The 23,463-nt window shown below is 39.2% G+C and overlaps 1 protein-coding gene across 2 annotated transcripts in view; it reads left to right on the top strand.

Annotated features, from left to right (window-relative positions):
• fhit (fragile histidine triad diadenosine triphosphatase) overlaps positions 1-23,463 on the top strand; it is a 270,717-nt gene that overhangs the window by 29,527 nt on the left and 217,727 nt on the right. The gene's annotated exons all lie outside the window — the stretch shown is intronic.

The following is a 23,463-nucleotide window of genomic DNA, read 5'->3' on the forward strand; positions in this document are numbered from 1 at the left end:
ATTTCTAGAGCAAATTAAAAGCATTTTCCAACACCCTCGCTAGGCTTTTCTGGCTTCTCCGTAATATAATAAGCTGCATTTTTTTGTCCTATTACTTTAAAGAGAGAGAAAAAAAAGAGGCTGGCTTTGAAGAAAAATGAGTGTTTATAGCTGCGTTAGTCCAAACAGATAAAAATGAGTCCAACGTGTCAGACTAACAAATTAAAAAAAAAAAATCTATATTCTCTTAACGGTGTCCCCATCATTGTGTTTCATTCCTTATTAAAGTTATAAGTAAGGTATCTCTGCTTTATTAAACAGATCATCAGTACCAGAAAGAGAGAAGGATGTGTCTTTGAGAGTAGGATTGCTTTGAGGAAGCTCAGTTCTACCACTTGATAAGCAAAACATCATGATAAAGCGAGTTGGCTGTAATTGGGAAATATTGCTTTATGTGTTCCCCATTAAATAAATCTCAGCTCACTTCTCCGAATCCCCTGCCTGACTTCCTCACTGGAAATGACAGGATTTAATTCGTAACATTTCCCCCTCTCTTTCTACCGGTAATTCCGAGATGATTGAACGCAGCGATGATGCAATTAGGAAAATCAGCGACTGCACGTAATTGATACGAGAGCGTCCAGCGAGAGCCGAGCGAGAGCCACTGCGAAAGTTTATTCGCCGAAAAACTTTGCACCAGTCACCAGGGCCTCGGAGTTCTGCTGTGCTGTTGAAAATGTTTCGTCATGACAAATCTCATCACCGAACCAATATGTCTGCCTGAACTCAGAGAGATTGTTCTCGGCGGCGGATGTGGGAGTCGATGTTTGCGCTTTCTTTTTCGGAAATAATAGACATGCCCTCGACATGACACTTTGGATTGGGGATGGAGTTGCGCGGTGCAGCATCACATCTTGCACAGTTTCGCTGCCGTGTTTTGTTTGTGATGAAGAAACTCGCCGTGGGTTCCGGGGATTCGGCATGCCCGAGCGTCGGCTCTTTCATTTTCCCTCTCAGTTGTTTCGGAGAAAGGTAACGCAGCCGGCCACCTTGGCACGTAAACAGAGGAAAGAATCCTCTCCTGACTGAGGCTTTAGCAAAACCTCTGCGGCTTTTCCTGAGTGGCCATATTGTTGAGCTCTTTGATGTGGACGCTCTTTTATGGTGCTCGCTTTGCTTCCTACCTGGAAAGGCACCCAGATGGAGGACGAGGAGAGGGTCGCGGGTATGCGTCCACATGCCATCTGTCCTATATCTCACACACAACACACCACACACACACACACACATTGCAGGTGAGAGCTATATTTACTGTATCAAAAGCGTGTACTTTATATCAACACCATTTTAACTTAATAAGCAGCACCTTTTACACTAATGCTGTAAATCAATACTATTATATTTATTATTGACTGGACACGTGAATTAAATGGGTTTAATCCACGTCTCGAAATCTCCAAACCAATAACCTTGCACTTAATGTGTGCACAATGATATTATCCACATTTAAATAAAGAGCCTGATAATTGAATATTTATATAAAAATACTGTATTTGAAGCAAATTTATTTTCTGTTCAAAAGAGCCCTCGGCTGCAAAAAAAAAAGTTGGCAGTAAATAATTCCAAAGTTAGAAATGATAAACTTTTCAATATTGATTTCAAATGTTGTGTTACATGAAAAACCGTATTCATACATATGAATTAATGAACTCTCTCTATATGCTCTCTACTTAACCAAAAAAAAGAGAAAATAAGCTGTTTGTTATAGAAGTTAGACACATAACTTTTGTCTCTCTTTCTTTTTTTTCCCCTCTTACATCTCCGGCTAGTCTGCTGTCTCGTTTGTGGTGCCAATTTGCACTAAAACCCCCTTTAAACACTCAATTATCGACCGTCTGCTTCCTCCGGCTTATACTCAAACCAGCGCTCACAATTAAAGAGCAACAGTAATTATGCAAAGTATAAAGAGAGCGGCCTTGCTCTTTCAGATTCCGTAATCAACACGAACAACTCCGTTTCCCTATAATCAATGGCCTTTGTCTGATGTTAATGCGAGTATTTAGTAACATGACTCAGGAAATGGACTAAAAGCTCAATACCTGTATGTCGGTGGTCCACAGTCAATATGAGCTTGGTTTCAAGCAGAGTAGTTTAATATCTGTAATGGCTTTGGATGGGCTTTATCACTGAAAAATGCTATTACTATTATTATTTATTTATTTATTTTTAAAATAGCGCCCGATTCTGGATCCGAGTCCATGGCTGAGAAACGGTTCTCCTGATTGTCAATGACAGCACTGTCTAATGGAGTTTATACATTACTGTGGATTTAAATGCAGGTGGCCAGGGCTGGGATACACGAGCAGATTGGGTGTGATGTAATTTATGAAAACATGATTTTCTGAATGAAATCCACCGCTTTACACGTTATTTAGTACCATGTAGGAGTAGAGGCGGACTATCGGTCGAGGATCGGAGCTCCGGATAGCTCGCTTAGGTTCTTGAGAAAGACACTGGACTCTGAGCTGTCATGAAGTCTTGCATTTGATGCTCAAACCCGTGAGTGGCTGTTTGTCGGAATCAGAGTTGAGGTCAGAAATTGAAATATGGATAAATATTAGCGGAAAAATTTCTGTAGCATCACCTGACAGCTCCAGAGTCTAGGATTTGACTCTTGTGGGATTTGACTCTTGTGGCTTTCGACTCTTGTGGGATTTGACTCTCGTGGGTTTCGACTCTTGTAGAATTTGACTCTTGTGGGATTTGACTCATGGGATTTGACTCCAGTGGGATTTAATTCTTGTGGGTTTTGACTCTTGTAGGATGTGACTCTTGTGGGATTTGATTCTTGTGGGATTCGACTCTTGTGGGATTTAATTCTTGTGGGATTTGACCTGTGGGATTTGACTCTTGTAGGATTTGACTCTTGTAGGATTTGATTCTTGTAGGACTCTTGACTCTTTGACTCTTCCTCTGCGTTCTCTGGTTTCCTCCCTCCTTCCAAAGACATACTATTAGATGGATGGGCGACTAGCTGTGGATTACACAAGCTGGACACTACATCTGGGCAAGTCTTTAGCATAAGGCAAGAAAATTGTGCGACAAGAATAAGACAAATTCAGTACGATACAGTACACACCCCCTAAACAAAACAAGAAGAGCAGCGTCTGGATAAAATAGACTGGGAAAAGTGAGCAGGATGCACAAACTGGATGGGATTTTAGACAGTCACAAGTAGCAGCAAATAATGAATAAAGATAAGTAAACATAGCATTTGGAAAGACAGTCCCTTTTCACACGTACTCTCTGTGCTTGTTGAGTGAAGACTCGTGTTGTCTATGAAGTCCAAATGACAAGTACATGCAACTTCCCAGACCACAGGATAAAGGGTCTTCATATTCTGCTGGCCTGAAACCAGTTGTTTGGATAAGTGAGGAAACGGGAAGGTTTAGCGTCCATCTGAAATTTTGACGGAAACTGTCGAGAAGATTTCCAGATTTGAACCCTTGTTCAACTTTAACACAATTTGCATACCATGACATTAAACCTGACCATTAAATAAAATTGTAGCATTGTTTTGCAATAATAATAGAAAAATGGTATTTGTTGGCAAATCGCTGCAGTGTAAGAGGAATAAAGCATGTTATAGGAAAATGCTCAACCGCTGCGTTCTTTCACTATTAATCAGATTCATTGTCCAAATATGATGTCATTACTCTTGGAAAGTTGTGTGTATTCAGTGTTTTGTTGCTCACATACACTGCTAAGATAACCTGGGGGCAGTACACACCTCTGAGGTGGCCAGAGTTTTCTTGGGTGAAACAGTTTTTATCAACAGCAGGATAATAAAGGGGGGATATGATTAGTGATATGTGATAAAGTAATTGCTTTAGATCAGTCAATATGAAGAAGTATTCTTCTGTGGAAAACGATTCTTTCCCCCCTCTTTACCCTTCATGCCTTCTGTATTTCGCTAAAAATAAAATAGTAGCTCTTCCCTGGGTGTAAGAGGTTTCACAACAGCTTTCGTTTGTCACTCTTTTCAAATTAAAACCTTCCCCAAACTCCCGTAATGCCTCAGAGACAGTACAGTTCTCTCCCGGAGATAAAGTCCTCTCGTCCACACCCCGTATACATGTTCAGTAAAATATAATGTTCATGAGCAGCGGTGAATCATCTCCAGATGGTGGTTGCGTCTCTGTTGCTTTTGAATCACTGAATAAGCTCCCAAGTTTAGCTCATTAAAGCAAGTGTAATGACACAGTCTCCATAAGGAGCACAGGAATTATACACGCAGATGGTCTTTCAGCCATTAGCACAACTCCGCGTTTCCAAACAGCATTCGTGTTCTTTTTAGTTCTTCTTCTACTGTTTGTACGTGTTGTTTTTCGCGACTGAAGGTCCGCTCGGCTAGAAAGCCATCGTTCTTTTGCTGTGCGCTTGACATTTCATGTCTATTTCAGGAAGCTTTAGTGTCTCACATATGTCCATATTATATAAGTGTATATGTATCTTTCTCTCTTTATATATGTATATATATATATATATATATATATATATATATATAAATATATATATATATATATTCACTGACAGGTGAAGTGAATAACACTGATTATCTCCTCATCATGGCATCTGTTAGTGGGTGGGATATATCAGGCAGCAAGTGAACATTATGTCCTCAAAGTTGATGTGTTAGAAGCAGGAAAAATGGACAAGCATAAGGATCTGAGCGAGTTTGACAAAGGACCAAATTGTGATGGCTAGACCACTGGATCAGAGCATCTCCAAAACTGCAGCTCTTGTGGGGTGTTCCCGGTCTGCAGTGGTCAGTATCTATCAAAAATATCCTTTAAGTCCTGTAAGTATCTTTTAAGTCCTGTAAGTTACTATAACTTAAAGGATCTGCTGCTAACATCTTGGTGCCAGATACCACAGCAGGGATCTAGTGGAGTCTGTGCCTCCAACAGAATATTAGGCCAACATAATATTAGGCAGGTGGTCATAATGTTATGCCTGATTAGTGTATATATATATATACAAGAACCATTATTAGCATTAATGCTCCCTTGGAGATTGTTGCATGCATTCAATTGGTTTTGGTAACCAAAAAAAATTAATAAATTACTTAATTATAATAAAATAAATTTAAAAAAGTAAAAAAAAAAAGGACAGTGCGGAAGAACTTTTATTTATTTATTTATTTATTTATTTATTTACCACGTCATTCTTATCGTCTGCTATAGGCATCATTTTGGTGGCCCTCAATTGGAGGATTTATTTTTGTTTGTTTTTTATGAAAATCAGCACTCTATGTTGACAAACAACGAAATCAAGTTGTAATTACGCCATTATTTTTGCACTTTAAATGAGCTGGATATTTCCTACATCGCTTCTTGTCATGCGGCGTTGTTGAATGTTTTTCCCCATTGTGTTTTATTCTGTAATTGTCGGGTTGTGTGAATACTCTGTGAATAATTTTCCAAACACTCACCTGGAATATCTCTAAGCATATATATTTATCCGTGTAGGATAAATAACAGAACACTTATTATCTTGGTAATTGCAGCGTCCTGAATGGAGCTTCAGCGTGATTTGCTCGGTGCGACTTTGCAATCGATTGTGTCTCGTTTACTAGACGTGACAATACGCCACAATGCTAACGCCGCCGGAGGCAAATTACGGCCACATGTTCCTTGTTTCCAGCCGTGCCGTAACTTTGAGACGATTACACTTATTAAACCGCCGTCAGATTCGGCGCACTTTTACTGGCTCGAGCTCTTTCGTGTCATGCCCGCACCTTGCACTAGATCAAATTAAGCAGATGTTCTTTTATCTGTGCGCCGATGCTGGTACTATCACGCTAATTAGCCACTAAATGCCTAAGCGACTTTGCTTCAACAAAAGTGTCACAATGCAGATGGAGAAACAAGTGTTTAGCGTTTTTTCCTCAGCTGCAGTTTCCTCTCATGTGCGCTCGTCTGGCACGGGAGCTTCTCAGACGGTTGGGTTTTAAAGTGGCTCGAAGAGCAATACGGCGAAATACGCAGCATTATAGCCGTGCTTTTGTTCAACTGGGTTAGGACTCTATAAACAAACATAACACGCATGCTAAAGAAAGCACTTCTTTTTCTTTTCTTTTTTTCTTTTTTAATATTGCTCCCACTCAGGTGAGATTTAATAAACCTAACCTGGGCTTATAGAAGCATTATTTCAACTTGGTACAGTGTAATTTCTCCAATCTAACAGCCTACTTAGGTACATTTCTCATATGGGATGCTTATATAACACACAGCAGAAGTTCCCAGCACCACATGAAGTCGTCTTCTCATCAATAACGGGTCAAATGTCTCCCTGTCATCTTTTGGTTATTTGTCGTTTTCTTCTTATTCCGCGCTCCTTCAATGAACATCAGGTGCTGGAACCTCTTCAAGCCTCGTCACGTCCTCATCTTCTTCATCCTCGCGCTTTCTCTAGGGCATCCGTGTGACTTTATGATGATGGTGTGATCTGGAAGAAGGTGAACAGGTAAGGGTATTAGACGTGTAAAGTTCTGTACAGTCGCAGCAGACTCGGGAAGAACAGGAGCATTCTGATCATTCAGCACAGACGATAAGAAATACTAGCTGAGTCATCACATTTCTTTTTGTGATCATGGTCATCTTCTTCTTCTGTTTTTCTAATTCATCTTCCCTTTCCTTCCATCACCTGCTCTTCCTCCTCCTTCCTCTTCTATTTCCTCTTTCTTCTTCTATTTCAACCTCTCCTCCTTCTCCTCCTCCTTCTCCTCCCTCTTCTGTTTCCTCTTTCTTCTTCTATTTCATCCTCTCCTCCTCCTCCTCCTCCTTCTCCTTCTCCTGCCTCTTCTGTTTCCTCTTTCTTCTTCTATTTCATCCTCTCCTTCTCCTTCTCCTCCCTCTTCAATTTTCTCTTCCTTCTTCTGTTTCATCCTCTCCTCCTCTTCCTCCCATTCCTCCTGCTCCTCCTTCTCCCTCTTCTATTTCCTCTTCCTTCTTCTATTTCATCCTCTCCTCCTCCTCCTCCTTTTCCTCCCTCTTCTATTTCCTCTTCCTTCTTCTATTTCATCCTCTCCTCCTCCTCCTCCTCCTTCTCCTCCCTCTTCTATTTCCTCTTCCTTCTTCTATTTCATCCTCTCCTCCTCCTCCTCCTCCTTCTCCTCCCTCTTCTATTTCCTCTTTCTTCTTCTATTTCAACCTCTCCTCCTTCTCCTCCTCCTTCTCCTCCCTCTTCTGTTTCCTCTTTCTTCTTCTATTTCATCCTCTCCTCCTCCTCCTCCTTTTCCTCCCTCTTCTATTTCCTCTTCCTTCTTCTATTTCATCCACTCCTCCTCCTTCTCCTCCTCCTCCTCCCTCTTCTATTTCCTCTTCCTTCTTCTATTTCATCCTCTCCTCCTCCTCCTCCCTCTTCCATTTCCTCTTCCTTCTTCTATTTCATCCTCTCCTCCTCCTTCTCCTCCTCCTCCCTCTTCTATTTCCACTTTCTTCTTTTTTTATCCCCTCCTCCTCCTCCTCCTCCTCTTCCTCCTCCTCCATATTCCATTTCCTCTTCCTTCTTCTATTTCATCCTCTCCTTCTCCTCCTTCTCCTCCCTCTTTCATTTCCTCTTCCTTCTTCTCTTTAGTCCTCTCCTCCTCCTCCATGTCCTTCTCCTCCTCTTCTTTTTTGTTTTGTTTCCTTCTGTTTCATCTCTTTCTGTTTCTGCCTTCTGTTTCATCTTCCTCCTCCTCCTTCTTCTGTTTCTTCTTTTTCTTTTATGTCCTCCACTCATCCACCTTGTCTCCCCCTTTCTTGTTCTATTTTCTTTCCCCACTCCTCCTTCTTCTATTTTCGCTTGTCCTCCTTGTCCTTCTTCTTCTTCTTCTTCTTCTTCTTCTTCTTCTTCTTCCATTATGTCCTCCTCTCATCCACCTCCTCTTCCCCCTTCTTCTTCTTCTATTTTCTTCCCTCCTCCTCCTCCTCTTTTTCTATTGTATCTCATACTCATCCCTCTCCTCCTACTTGTCCTTCTTCTTCTTCTTTTTCTTTTTCTTTGTTCTTCATTTTTTCCTTCACCTTTTATATCTTATCCTTTCTTTCTGGATCCTTCTATTATTATATTCTTCTCGTTCCAGAAGCAGTTTCCATTCTTCACCCTGTGTCCACTTTATCCTCAGACTGTAAAAAAATAAACCCAGTTCACTGGGGGATAAATACTTAGGTAGTGAATTGTACAGTAAACTCTTCTTTGTGATTATTACGAGGTTATGGGTTATGGTTTTTAGTTACCCCATGAAGTGTTCTTTTCAGCACAGATGCTTTTGTAAATGCATCCTAGCTGCCTTGTTGGACATATTGTACTCATGTCTGTTTTTTTTCCACTTCACTGTTTGCCTGCCATCAGCTCACAAAGGCGCTCTGTTGGGTTTCGAAATTGTTGCCTTTTAAAAGTGCGCACTTGGACCGCTCGCTCCTTTTTGTGTGGGCCGGCCAGCGAGCAAGGTCACCAGGCACATAAAGACAGATTATTGCTACAATCGTTGGCGAGCCTAGGACGAGGTGGCTTAGCGAACTGTTTTACTACCTAATATTGAAGCACCATAAAAAAAAAAAAAAAAACCCACCTCGGATACGCTGTACCTCGGATAGATTCTGCTCGCTTACAAGGTGACTCTCAGCCCCGAGTTCCAAAACTTTATCAAAGGGGAAAAAAAATGGGCCAAAAAGCTAATCTGAAGCCGACTTCCTGGTTTGTTTGATGAGTCCGCTGGGCTGCGCTGCCGTGCTGACTTTGTGTTTGAGCTCAAAACTCCTGACATTTCTATTTATTCATCTGAGAGATGCTTTTATTCAGAGTATCATGAGGCTGAGGCAGAGGCAGGGTGGACTCGGAGCAGAGACCTGCAGCGGCTCTCAGACACCGTACGACTACAGAACATTAACCACTCAACTAACCCTGTCTGTTAACTACAACATCAACCTGGAGACACTGGTGGTGATGAACATGGAGAGACTGGTGGTTATGAACATGGAGAGACTGGTGATTATAAACCTAGACAGTCTGGTGGTTATGAACCTGGAGAGACTGGTGGTTATGAACATGGAGAGACTGGTGGTTATGAACATGGAGAGATTGGTGGTTATGGACATGGAGAGACTGGTGGTTATTAATCTGGACAGTCTGGTGGTTATTAAACTGGAGAGACTGGTGGTTATTAACTTGGAGAGACTGGTGGTTATGAACCTGGAGAGACTGGTGGTTATGAACATGGAGAGACTGGTGGTTATGAACCTGGAGAGACTGGTGGTTATGAACATGGAGAGACTGGTGGATATTTTACTGGAGAATCTGGTGATTATGAACATGGAGAGACTGGTGATTATTAAACTGGAGAGCCCAGTGATTATGAACATGGAGAGACTGGTGATTATTAAACTGGAGCGCCCGGTGATTATGAACATGGAGAGACTGGTGATTATTAAACTGGAGAGCCCAGTGATTATGAACATGGAGAGACTGGTGATTATTTAACTGGAGAGGATCTTCTCCTCCTTCTCAACTTCCATCTTTTCTGTTTCTCTTCTTGATAGTGCTTCTTGCTTCCATCCTAGCTGAAATCATCATCATCCTCATCATCATCATCCTCATCTTCTTCTTCTTCTTCTTCTTCTTCTTCTTCTTCTTCTTCTAGTTTTCCATTTTCAAGAAGATGGTTGGTTCCAGTTTGTCCAGTGATAACACTCTACTATAATCATTATATTCACACATTTGCACTTGGGGCTAATTGCCCTGTCATCCTGAGTTAAATATAATATAACTGTTGTACATTATAATGGACTGCGTCCTGTTTGCCAGCCTGAATGAAAACACCGTCCGCTTTCGCTGTAAATTTAAGTTGACGTTGTTTATTTACACTCCTCCCATTCCTTTTCAGACCATGACACTTATTTCATCTTAGTAGCCTTTCACCGAGGATCTCAGGAGAGTTTCATGAAGAGCTCTTACATTATTCTAAGATGTGTGTAGTGCTGTGTAGTGCAGTGCAGTGTAGTGTAGTGTTATGTAGTGTAGTGTTATGTAGTGTAGTGTAGTGTAGTGTTATGTAGTGTAATGTAGTGTAGTGTTATGTAGTGTAGTTTTATGTAGTGTAGTGTTATGTAGTGTAATGTAGTGTAGTGTTATGTAGTGTAGTGTAGTGTAGTGTTATGTAGTGTAGTGTTATGTAGTGTAGTGTAGTGTAGTGTAGTGTTGTGTAGTGTAGTGTTATGTAGTGTAGTGTAGTGTTATGTAGTGTAGTGTAGTGTAGTGTTGTGTAGTGTAGTGTTATGTAGTGTAGTGTAGTGTTGTGTAGTGTAGTGTTATGTAGTGTAGTGTAGTGTTATGTAGTGTAGTGTAGTGTTATGTAGTGTAGTGTTATGTAGTGTAGTGTAGTGTAGTGTTATGTAGTGTAGTGTTATGTAGTGTAGTGTAGTGTTATGTAGTGTAATGTAGTGTAGTGTTATGTAGTGTAGTGTAGTGTAGTGTTATGTAGTGTAGTGTTATGTAGTGTAGTGTAGTGTAGTGTTGTGTAGTGTAGTGTTATGTAGTGTAGTGTAGTGTTATGTAGTGTAGTGTTATGTAGTGTAGTGTTATGTAGTGTAGTGTAGTGTAGTGTTATGTAGTGTAGTGTTATGTAGTGTAGTGTAGTGTTATGTAGTGTAGTGTTATGTAGTGTAGTGTTATGTAGTGTAGTGTAGTGTTATGTAGTGTAGTGTAGTGTTATGTAATGTAGTGTAGTGTTATGTAGTGTAGTGTTATGTAGTGTAGTGTAGTGTAGTGTTATGTAGTGTAGTGTAGTGTAGTGTTATGTAGTGTAGTGTAGTGTTATGTAGTATATTGAAATGTAGTGTAGTGTTATGTAGTATATCGTAATGTAGTGTAGTGTAATGTAGTGTACTGTAGTGTACTGTACTGTACTGTACTGTAGTGTAGTGTAATGTAGTGTACTGTAGTGTACTGTACTGTACTGTAATGTAGTGTAGTGTAATGTAGTGTACTGTAGTGTACTGTACTGTAGTGTACTGTAGTGTAGTGTACTGTAGTGTAGTCTAGTGTACTGTAGTGTACTGTAGTGTAGTGTACTGTAGTGTAGTCTAGTGTACTGTAGTGTACTGTAGTGTAGTGTAATGTACTGTACTGTAGTGTAGTGTACTGTACTGTAGTGTAATGTACTGTACTGTAGTGTAGTGTAGTGTACTGTAGTGTAGTGTAGTGTAGTGTACTGTACTGTAATGTAGTGTACTGTACTGTAGTGTACTGTACTGTAGTGTAGTGTACTGTAGTGTTCTGTACTGTAGTGTAGTGTAGTGTACTGTAGTGTAGTGTAGTGCAGTGTACTGTAGTGTAGTGTACTGTAGTGTACTGTACTGTAGTGTACTGTACTGTAATGTAATGTAGTGTAGTGTAGTGTTCTGTAGTATAGTGTACTGGTATGTAGTTTAGTGTACTGTAATGTAATGTAATGTAATGTAGTGTAGTGTTATGCAGAGGTAGTGTAGTGTAATGTAATGTAGTGTAGTGTTCTGTAGTATAGTGTACTGTACTGTAATGTAATGTAGTGTAGTGTTCTGTAGTATAGTGTACTGGTATGTAGTTTAGTGTACTGTAATGTAATGTAATGTAATGTAGTGTAGTGTAGTGTAATGTAGTGTACTGTACTGTAGTGTAGTGTAATGTAGTGTACTGTAGTGTAGTGTACTGTAGTGTAATGTAATGTACTGTAGTGTAGTGTAATGTACTGTAGTGTAGTGTAATGTAATGTACTGTAGTGTAGTGTACTGTACTGTAGTGTAGTGTACTGTAGTGTAATGTAATGTACTGTAGTGTAGTGTAATGTAGTGTACTGTAGTGTACTGTACTGTACTGTAGTGTACTGTAGTATAGTGTAGTGTACTGTAGTGTAGTGTAGTGTAGTGTACTGTACTGTAGTGTAGTGTATTGTAGTGTAGTGTACTGTAGTATAGTGTAGTGTACTGTAGTGTAGTTTACTGTAGTGTAGTGTACTGTAGTGTAATGTACTGTAGTGTAGTGTAATGTAGTGTACTGTACTGTAGTGTAGTGTACTGTAGTGTAGTGTACTGTAGTATAGTGTAGTGTACTGTAGTGTAGTGTACTGTAGTGTAGTGTACTGTAGTATAGTGTAGTGTACTGTAGTGTAGTTTACTGTAGTGTAGTGTACTGTAGTGTACTGTAGTGTAGTGTAGTGTAGTGTAATGTACTGTAGTGTAGTGTACTGTAGTATAGTGTAGTGTACTGTAGTGTAGTGTACTGTAGTATAGTGTAGTGTACTGTAGTGTAGTTTACTGTAGTGTAGTGTACTGTAGTGTACTGTAGTGTAGTGTAGTGTAGTGTAGTGTAATGTACTGTAGTGTAGTGTACTGTAGTATAGTGTAGTGTACTGTAGTGTAGTGTACTGTAGTATAGTGTAGTGTACTGTAGTGTAGTTTACTGTAGTGTAGTGTACTGTAGTGTACTGTAGTGTAGTGTAGTGTAGTGTAGTGTAATGTACTGTAGTGTAGTGTACTGTAGTATAGTGTAGTGTACTGTAGTGTAGTTTACTGTAGTGTAGTGTACTGTAGTGTACTGTAGTGTAGTGTAGTGTACTGTAGTGTAGTTTACTGTAGTGTAGTGTACTGTAGTGTAATGTACTGTAGTGTAGTGTAATGTAGTGTACTGTAGTGTAGTGTAATGTAGTGTACTGTACTGTAGTGTAGTGTACTGTAGTGTAGTGTAATGTAGTGTACTGTACTGTAGTGTACTGTAGTGTAATGTAATGTACTGTAGTGTAGTGTAATGTAGTGTAGTGTACTGTACTGTAGTGTAGTGTACTGTAGTGTAATGTAATGTACTGTAATGTAGTGTACTGTACTGTAGTGTACTGTAGTGTAGTGTACTGTAATGTAGTGTACTGTAGTGTAGTGTAGTGTAGTGTAGTGTAATGTAATGTACTGTAGTGTAGTGTAATGTAGTGTAGTGTACTGTACCGTACTGTAGTGTAGTGTACTGTAGTGTAATGTAATGTACTGTAGTGTAGTGTAATGTAGTGTACTGTACTGTAGTGTAGTGTACTGTAGTGTAATGTAATGTACTGTAGTGTAGTGTAGTGTAGTGTAGTGTAGTGTACTGTACTGTAGTGTAGTGTACTGTAGTGTAATGTAATGTACTGTAGTGTAGTGTAATGTAGTGTACTGTACTGTAGTGTAGTGTAATGTAGTGTAGTGTAGTGTACTGTAGTGTAATGTAATGTACTGTAGTGTAGTGTAGTGTAATGTAGTGTACTGTAGTGTAGTGTAGTGTACTGTAGTGTAATGTAATGTACTGTAGTGTAGTGTAATGTAGTGTACTGTACTGTAGTGTAGTGTAATGTAGTGTACTGTAGTGTAGTGTAGTGTACTGTAGTGTAATGTAATGTACTGTAGTGTAGTGTAGTGTACTGTACTGTAGTGTAGTGTACTGTAGTGTAATGTAATGTACTGTACTGTAGTGTACTGTACTGTAGTGTAATGTACTGTAGTGTAATGTAATGTAGTGTAGTGTAGTGTACTGTACTGTAATGTAATGTAGTGTAGTGTTATGTAGAGGTAGTGTAATGTAGTGTAGTGTAGTGTTCTGTAGTATAGTGTACTGGTATGTAGTGTAGTGTAGTGTACTGTAATGTAGTGTAGTGTTATGTAGAGGTAGTGTAGTGTAGTGTAGTGTAGTGTAGTGTTCTGTAGTATAGTGTACTGGTATGTAGTTTAGTGTACTGTAATGTAATGTAATGTAGTGTAGTGTTATGCAGAGGTAGTGTAGTGTAATGTAATGTAGTGTAGTGTTCTGTAGTATAGTGTACTGGTATGTAGTGTAGTGTACTGTAATGTAGTGTAGTGTAGTGTTCTGTAGAGGTAGTGTAGTGTACTGTAATGTAGTGTAGTGTAGTGTACTGTAATGTAGTGTAGTGTTATGTAGAGGTAGTGTAGTGTAGTGTACTGTAAAGTAGTGTAGTGTACTGTAGTGTATTGTAATGTACTGTAGTTTTATGTAATGTAGTGTAGTGTTATGTAGTGTAGTGTAGTGTTATGTAGTGGAGTGGAGTGTTATGTACTGTAGTGTTATGTAGTGGAGTGTAGTGTAGTGTTATGTACCGTCGTGGAGTGGAGTGTAGTCTAGTCTAGTGTAGTCTCACACAGTTTTGGACTTGATCTTGATTTACAGAGAATCCATGTTTGAGGAGAGAGAAAAGGTCGTAATCTAACATATACATGACATCACTGGTCAGGATTTTGTGTGTGTTAGCATGTGTTGAGGAGACTGAAACAAGAAACAAGGAAACATGAACATGGCAACTGTAGTGAGGAAAAAAACAGCACTGTGCAGCATCAACACTGTGTTTATACAGCTCTCTCTCTCTCTCTCTCTCTCTCTCTCTCCTCGACGTCGTTGCTAATCTACAGTCTTTGGTTTATGTAAATTGGGGTTTCACAGGAATCAGGCGGGCTGGAGAACCGTCGATTCAGCTTTTTTTTTTACAGTTTCAAACCTGTGTTGAGTTAGATTTTAACAATGCAGCTGTGTTTGTGAGCTATTCTCTCTCTCTCTCTCTCTCTCTCTCTCTCTTTCTCTCATTCCTCATAAGTCCTACCACTGAGAGCCAGCAGAGGGGGGAAACAAACCTTTGACTAGTCTGATGCTTCTAATATATATACATATCATGCCTATAAATTCATTCATATGAAGCCATTTCTTCTGAATGTTCCTGATTACGTACATCATTTCCACGTGCTGGTTTTTGGTTTAAATTAGTCTTAGTCTTCTGAGGAATATGCTTGATCACTTTAGTCATTTGCACATTAGTTTTACTTTAGATAAAGTGTGAATGATCAGAAAAAAATCTGTTGCCCAAACTGACCCATACAAGTGAGAAGAAAAGTCAGCAGACACTCAAGAAAAGAGTTGCAGGACGACCTGAAAGCAGCAGATATAACAATTACACAATAATCACACAATAAACTCCTAAACTATTAAAAACCTTTCAAACAAACCAAAAGTCTTTAGGGAGAATATAGAAATGCCCTTTGGTTAAAATTCAGCTGGTTTCAGAGATTCCTCAGGAACTTAGGGTGTGTCCTAAATCAGTTCTCCAGCTCCCTAGGTTGTGACTCAGTATACAGTGTACACCAGTTCAGGCCCTGGCTCACTACACCTTGGGACACTGATGCCTTCTTTTCCTCATCACTACTGCTGTTTATCACCAACAGACAGGACTGATATCTTAGACATTATATTTTCATTAATTTGGTTCTGTCATGACACCTCAAACAGGATCGTACGCTAGCTAGTGGACTAAAATGACCCTTATATAGACCAAGTACAAAAGTCTCTTACATAAGACAAGCTACTTGTACACGAAGCTGTGAATAAATATAGCATTCATTTCCAGTAAGGGAACCTAGTGGGCACATTGTAGGCTTTTTAGGGAGCAACTTGTCCAGTGCACTAGAATGATTCGAGACTGAGAGAGAGACAGGGACAGATAGACAACCCCTTAAACTCCCTGATCCCTGATCCCTGAACTAAGTAGCCGACTGATACGCACTTATAGTGTTAGTCTCACACTTGCTCTGTTTGTGCCGGAGGTTATTTTTAGGACAGAATAAAGTGTGCTGTGAAGTGGACATGCTAGAAGATTCCATCTCCGTGTTTTGTCTCAGACATTTGCGGGGAGGGAAAGGGTGAATTAAAGCAATCAGTAGCTAGTCAGATAGCATCATAGCTATTAAACATCCACTAGGATAAAATCTGAATCTGAAACAGGGGACAAATGCACTAGTTCTGGCAAGTAAATAGTATTTTTTTTTTTTCACGCTTATTATTGGGACATTTGTTGTGTGAATATTTGTTGTCCGTCCCCGTTTTGTGGGAAAATTCCTTTTCATCTCGCCTTAGTGCCATGTCCTGAAAGGCCCCAAGCCTACAGAGGTTTGTGTTTATCCACTTTAACACACCGAATGTAGCACATTAAAGCCTTGGTAATTAGCTGATTAATTGAATTAGGTGTGTTAAATGAGGTAGAATGCTAAAGTCTGCAGGATTCAGTGCACTGTATTGCAGTCCTCTAGGAATGGACAAAGGACGCTGTGCTGTACAGTTTCGGAGGCTGAAATGAGAAAGCTTTGTCCATGAGACCTTTGTTGTGAACTTAAGAAACAGCACAAAATATCCGGATACATTGTCCTTTTAAATTTGCAATTGTTTTATTTCAAATCAAAGCAAAAAACCTCTGCTCATGTTTGTTTTCCTGGACGGAAATGTAAGTGACTAGTTAGCTAGTTAGTTAAGTGTATTAAAACAAATGTACATCATATTTGCGGTCTTAAGTCTTTATAATTATTCAAATCTGCTCAGAAGCTTTATTTTCTCTTGACATATTGGGGTTTTTCTAGTTTTCTTTATCCTCAGCATCATCTTTTAATTGAAGTCATCAATTAAAAAAGCGCAGTTTTTTACTTCTAACAGCCAGCTCGCCGATGTGCGTAGTGCAGGAGATGGTACGATTCAGACTTTGTAGCTTGTGCTATAGTTAACATCTACACACTTAATAACACAGTTAAACCAGACTGCTCGGGATAGCATTTACATTTACACTGATCCACTTGACAGATGCTTCAAACTTCTAGATGAAGGAGAATCTAGAAACCGAGCGTTAACAAGAGGCTTCCCCGTTATGCAACTAATTCATTTCTAGCAACCTCAGACTGCAGGATGTTCCCGTCGTGGCTTCTCTCCAGAAGTCTTTGGTATGCCATTGAAGTAGGTTGTGCGTGTCAAATAAAGTTAGTGTAGTATGTAAATTTTCAGTTGCCCTAACATGCAGAAAGGAAGATAATAAGCCTACAGGGAGCAACAGGCTGCAGGTTTTATTATGCAACCTGGTGTAATCAGTTGTTCCCTGCCTCAGTGATCATAATAACTCTGCAATGCAATGACATACAAATGTGATTTCCTCTGACATACATACATATATATATATATATATATATATATATATATATATATATATATATGTATATGTATATGTATATATATATATATAAAGAACTCTCAAAAACTTTTTTTATGCTCTTAGTATTTGTATCCAATTATTACAAAATTAGATCAAAACTATGAAAACAGATTTTTCATCTGTGGACAGTCCATAATGTGACTAAAACATTTAAGAAATTCCACAAAGAAATTCACAAATTAGTAAGACTTTTAAAATTGTCCACATCAAAGCATGATTCTCATTTTTGTCGATTTCCTGGATGCTGTTTGTTTTTAACGTAACAACAAAAACAAATTTTCAGATTTGTAAAATCTGATTTTTTTAGAAATGAATTTACAAATTTGCAAAATCTGATTTTTTTTAGAAACAAATTTAGATTTGCAAAATGTGCTTTTTATTGCGAAAACAAATTTACAGATTAGCAAAATCTGATTTTTTAGAAACAAATTTAGATTTTCAAAATCTGATTTTTTATTGCAAAAACACATTTTTCAGATTTGAAAAATCTACTTTTTCTTCTAATTCTAATTCTACTGATTTTTTAGGAACAAATTAACAAATTTGCAAAATCAGATTTTTTTTTATATAAACAAATTTAGATTTGGAAAATTTGATTTTTATTGCAAAAACAAATTTACAGATTTAAAAAAAAATATATATATTTTTTTTCCTAAACAAATTTACAGATTTGTAAAACAAAAAGTCTTTTTCCTCCCTTTTTTCCCTACACTTGTTTTCTTGTCATGAAAAAAATTTGGATCACAGCATCCTGAGGTCAATCTGAATAAAACCTCTATTGCACATTTTTTACCCATTTCCCTCAGTGTAACCTTTCAATTAAAATGAAAGAAAAGTAGAACAGTTTCCATCTCTCACCTTTTCCCTGTTTTTGCCAACAAAATTGTGCCCCTTGTGCCACTTTTAACTCCTCAATCAAACCATGCATAGAAATGTCAGACATGACTTTATCTGCTTTATATCCACTGAACCTGACACGAGTTATCCTGCCTATACGTGCCTCGTTCCACTTATTTTCTGCACCGCTCATAAGGCGAGAGTTGTTTTATACTTATTACAGCAAGAATCTGACCCTTTTCACTCTTAGCTCTGTGAGGAATAACAGGAAGGAGAATTAGTGAATTCTTTTCCACGCTCTCCCTTTCAGTATCTGTGAAGAGGGCATTCGCAAAATCACACGTGATCACCTGGAATTGAAATAAGATCCTGAGCTTTCCATCGACTCCATGATCATTTATAACACACTAATTTCCTCTCATTTGGGTCTTCATTTCCTGGCTCAAGCACGTGTGTAGAAGTTCAAATACAGGACTTGAGCTTTACAACTACTGCACACCATTGAATATGATGTAGAAGGTCAGTATTTATTGCTTATAGTGCTACAACAAGGGCTTACTTGAGTCTTTCTAGTGGCATTAACCTGGTGATGATCATGGCCATTGAAGAAGCCCACAAGGACGAAGAGAGGAAGGAGGAAAGCGAGGAGGACGAGCCGACGAGAAGCGTGGGCTGAAAAACAGACTAGTTGATCTGTCTCCCGTTTCCTTTGGGAAGCCTCGGTAAAAAATGATCGTGTTACTGTGCTCCTTGGCGGTCAATAAATTAAAAGCTAATGCTGACAAGTAAACAGCGAGGAGATTACTTTTTACGCTTTTTTTTTATTTATTTCTCACAACTGTTTTTAATTACTTCCTGCGCTGCAAGCTGTGCTGTATGCTCTTGTACGGGCGAATAACGTCACACCGGTCCAGGAAGCCGGTAAGATGAGAAAGCAGCAGAGGTGAAGGCCACTGTTTCTCGCTTTCTCTGTTCTACTCAAGCTTTTGGGGTCCAAAGAAGTTTAATTAGCGAAAGCAATAAAAAGCGGCTAGGAGGGGAAGCAGCAGAGCGGCGGCTGAATAACATCTCCATTCCAATTGAAGACTCGTATCCTTCTCTCTCCCTCTTTGTCTCTCTCTCTCTCTCTCATTCCACTTGTGCCATTGTCTGCCTCAGAAGCTCTTCTGACAAGTTTTTAATTGCCATAAACTCATGTATATTCATATCAGGCATGCTGATTCTTCTTTTTCCTCTTGATGAATCCAGGCTGTACTTCATTATTGCAAATTTTGTGTGCGTGCACATCACATATCTACCCATTTACCCTCACATACACACACACACACACACAGTCGTTCCTCGGCTTGTCCGTTTCACTTTCCACTCCATATCGATAAATAATTCCTCAGCGTAGACGCCCTCTGAAAGTCACCCCGGTCCAGCTCATAACTCGCAATCCTATAGAAGGTGCCTCGGAGAACCTCGCTTATGTGGCGCTTTCCAGCTGTTCATTTTGATGTAACCTTTAGCGAGGGCTTGCCAATATCCCTCCTAGCACTTCGAAGGGCGACTGAGGGGGAGTTCAATAAGCAAACGTGCTGAGCGTGTGCGTTTCTCAGCGCATAGACGTCCTACAGCCAGGGCAGAGCGCGCTCTCCGTGCCTTATTTACCTTTTATTAACAGTTGCCTCGCTGTGACATTTCATCTAGCAGGGCCATGGTATGTGATCTAGGCTCACACACACACACACTGTTTCTCACATGCTTTACATCTGCGTGTCACACTTCTCATTCCCACACTCATGTCTCTTGTGAACTCTCTCCCTCAAGGCTAAGATAAAAAAAAAGATTAACTTTTTTTTTTTTTGTCTTAAATACCAGATATCTGATCATTATTGAGGTGATTAAAGTACGCAGCTAGAAACTCCATCTTCGCCTTGAATTCGAACACACATTGAAGCACTCTAACCTTCTCGACACGCTCCCGTCTTTACAGCAGTCGCTCGGTAATTAAGGTTTTGTAATATTAGTCACCGCCATATAAAACACAGCCACAGGAGCCGCTCTCGGGTCCTTGGGCGCTGCTTGCACATCTTTAGAGTTCAATTCCGCGCTTGGATTGAAAACTGACTCCTTTTAGAAATAAGACATGCGAGACAGTCCAAAGGACAGACAGACAGAATAGTTTTTTTGTGTGATAAAGAATAGGGATATCTATGGGATGGTTTCTCTTTTAAAAAAAACAATATTATTATGTGAAAAATGTCTGATATTGTGAAAACAAAAAGAAAGAAGCAGAAGGAAGACAGAGAGAGGTTGCAGAAGGAAGCGAGACCTCTCCTTGTACACTTGATTGCGATTTTGAATGTGTATCATTGCCATCATTCTCCACCCATAACCATTTTCAAAAAGCAGATTTCATTACTTTTGGACGATTACAGCTGCTTGGCTAGGTCTCTACCGGTATTTACACACCTGGATTCACTTATTTTTTCATGGCAGATCCACTCCGGCGCTGTCAGATCGGATGGCGAGCATCTGGGAAGTGCTATCTTCAGGTCTATCCCCAGATGTTCGATGGTATTTTAGATACATTCAGAGCATCGATTTGGATGTGTGCTTCGGGTCAATGGTGTGTTGAAAGGTGAGCTGTCACCCCTGGATTCATCTGGATCTCAGTGATTCCCAGTTCCTGCTGCCGCATATGATGATGCTGCCACCACCGTGCTTCACCAATATTAACCAGTCGATATGAAGTGCTTGTTATTCACCAGACATAGTGCTTGCTGTTCTGACTAAAGAGGTGAATAATGATGGGGTGATTAATGGAGACGTCCATCCAGCTGGATCCCCTGGAGCTCTTTTAGAGTTTGCTTCTGTTTGGTTCCTCACTGCCCAAGTACCAAGGGTCAGAATCGGCTCAAGTGGTTAAGGCTCTGGGTTGTTGATCAGTGGATCGGGGTTCAAGCTCCAGCACCACCAAGCTCCACTGTTGGGCAAGGCTCTTAACCCTTCCTGCTCTAGGGGTAGCTACCCCTGCGCTCTGACCACACAACTTCCTCAGCTGGGATATGAGAAGAAAAGACTTCCTAGTAAAGAAGGTTCCATCACAGTAGCCATTAAAGTGTTATATATACATATATACTGTACAACCCTGAACCCTCTAAGGAGCTCCGAAAGGCGATTCAAAGAACCGACGAGGAAGCTTTTTACTTCCTCTAGATTCCCGATTATACAGAATGCTGGAGGACACCATTTATCTTTGACTCATCTGTTATATACTGTTATCCATTATTTCCTTCCTGCATGTGTAGGCGATGATGTCATGTGTTGTTTCTGAGTGTGACATGTTTCTTGAAATGCAGTATGAGTTCACAAACAGAATCAGTCACGAACTGCACTAAATCGAAAGACAGTGTAGGGTTGTGTCATTCATTAATGATAATAATAATTGTTTTGCAAAATGCTCTGGCAACGAAACAAATAAACCTCTTCAGAGCATGTGTGTCCTGACACGATTCTGCCCTCTCATATTTTATCCTTTCCTTAATTTATCACCTTGGGAAAATGTCATTTGTAAACAGATCCTGCGCTGCACCAGATGTTGTGCTGTACTCTGATTATAGTGTTAGCTTCTCCTCCATATTGTTCTGCCTGCAATATAAAGTTTACTCATTTTCTCTGATTTGAGGTGTTGAGAGCTGTTCTCAGAAATATCCACCCGTGTGTGTATATTCTTCTAGCAAACACCTGTCAAGGACACCAAGTCCGAACCCTGTGTCTGTTCCAGGCAGCTGGGAGTTTGTGTGTGTGTGTGTTTGTGGGAAGGGAAAGAGAAAAGAAGACAAAGAGAGAGCACAGCATGTGTGCATCATCTGTGCAAGAGACTGTGCATACAAAGCGCAAGAGTGTTTGTGTGTGTGTGTGTGTGTGTGTGTGTGTGTGGTTTTGCGGGACAGCAGGCGGCGGAAACACACGCTGCCAAGCGGCAATTAGGAAAGCAGAGAGTCGTCACTCTCGCACCGGGAGAAATATGCTGACAAAGCCCAAAGCCAAGCAAGGCTCTTCTGCCCTTGCGCATTTATCCATCCAAATACGCAATCAAGCGCCGAAATCCACGGACCCGTGTTAATTATTAATGCTTTCTTCTCTTAGATTGGATGCAGCGGGGCATTTATGCGTTTGAAGCCCACTTTCGGTCAGACCTACTCACTTATTTTCACAAACATCCAATAATCAAATGTTTATGCATCTGTAAATGCCTTTTAATTGAAGGTTGATGCGCTTCAAAAGCCTAAATTAAGTTGGCGATGATCTCCGGCGGCGGAGGAGGCGCCGTTCTTGCACGCCCGAATCGAAAACTGTGGCATGTAGGGTAAATTTCAATTAAGATCCATATCAGCATGGAGGAGATTGAACAATATTAAAGGCGGTTTTGCTTGGCTAGGCCATTCTGCTGCAATGATTAGCATTTCACGGGCATTCCAAATGTTCAGCACAGTGCCATTTAATACTGCTTCACTCCTTTGGTTTTTATTTGTGTCAGATGGCATATTGGAGTCTGTAATGCTTTTTTTATTTGATATAGTCAGTGTTCTCATGGAGCTTACAACATGCACTGCTTTAATTAAAGGTAGGGAGAACAGGCCGGACGCCCGGGTAATTGAAGGCTAAATTAATTGATTGGATTCACTGCTCTGTTGTGTCAGATTGTGGCTGTGCTGGGGATTTGTGTTTGACATAAAATTCAGCAGAAAGATGCTGGAAGAGCTGTCTCACACACACACACACACACACACAAATATACACACATAAGTATTTGTATCAATTTTTAGGATTTTTAAAATTGTACTGCAGGTGATTTATTTATGTATTATTTAAGTTTTATTACATATTTAAAGTTTATTTTTTGTTATTTATTTATTTATTATTATTATTATTATTATTATTATTATTATTATTATTATTATTATTATATAATTTGTTAAATTATTATTTATTATTTCTTTTAATATTTATTTAGTGTATTTATTTTTTATTTTTTTATTTAAAAATGAATGAATAAATAAAAAAATATATTTTATTTTATTTTATTTTTTTGTTACAAATGCAGGCGAACAAATAGTTCAGAATTTTCCAGAACGATCATCTTTAAAAAAAAGTCTTAGTAAAAAATAAAATAAAATAAATCGATTAAAAAGTTCATTCATTCAAAAATTCATTTTGTGTTTTAATAGCCGAATACATTTTAAAAATTGCTTTCATTCAGGTATATTTAATATTTTTTCCACAAACCATTTCCACTTTTTCACTTTGGAAAAAGTCAAGTAAAAAGTAAATTAATTCCGGGTATTCAGACTTGAAAGGTTTTGCAGCTGCTTACCTTTTTTTTTATTTTATTTTTTTATTTATCTCTTTATTTATTTATTAATTTATTTATTTAACAATTTTCAGTGCTGTGTACTCTGTGTGAAAGAAAAAAAGCCTTTTTTGTGGATTTGAAAATGTTAGTATTACTTGTTTAACAGTGTTATATTTATTTTGTGTTTAATATTTTGACTTCGAATATCAGAACATGAATTTCAGCA

Source organism: Hemibagrus wyckioides, linkage group LG21, assembly GCF_019097595.1.
Source record: "Hemibagrus wyckioides isolate EC202008001 linkage group LG21, SWU_Hwy_1.0, whole genome shotgun sequence".
In the NCBI taxonomy this organism is placed as follows: domain Eukaryota; kingdom Metazoa; phylum Chordata; class Actinopteri; order Siluriformes; family Bagridae; genus Hemibagrus; species Hemibagrus wyckioides.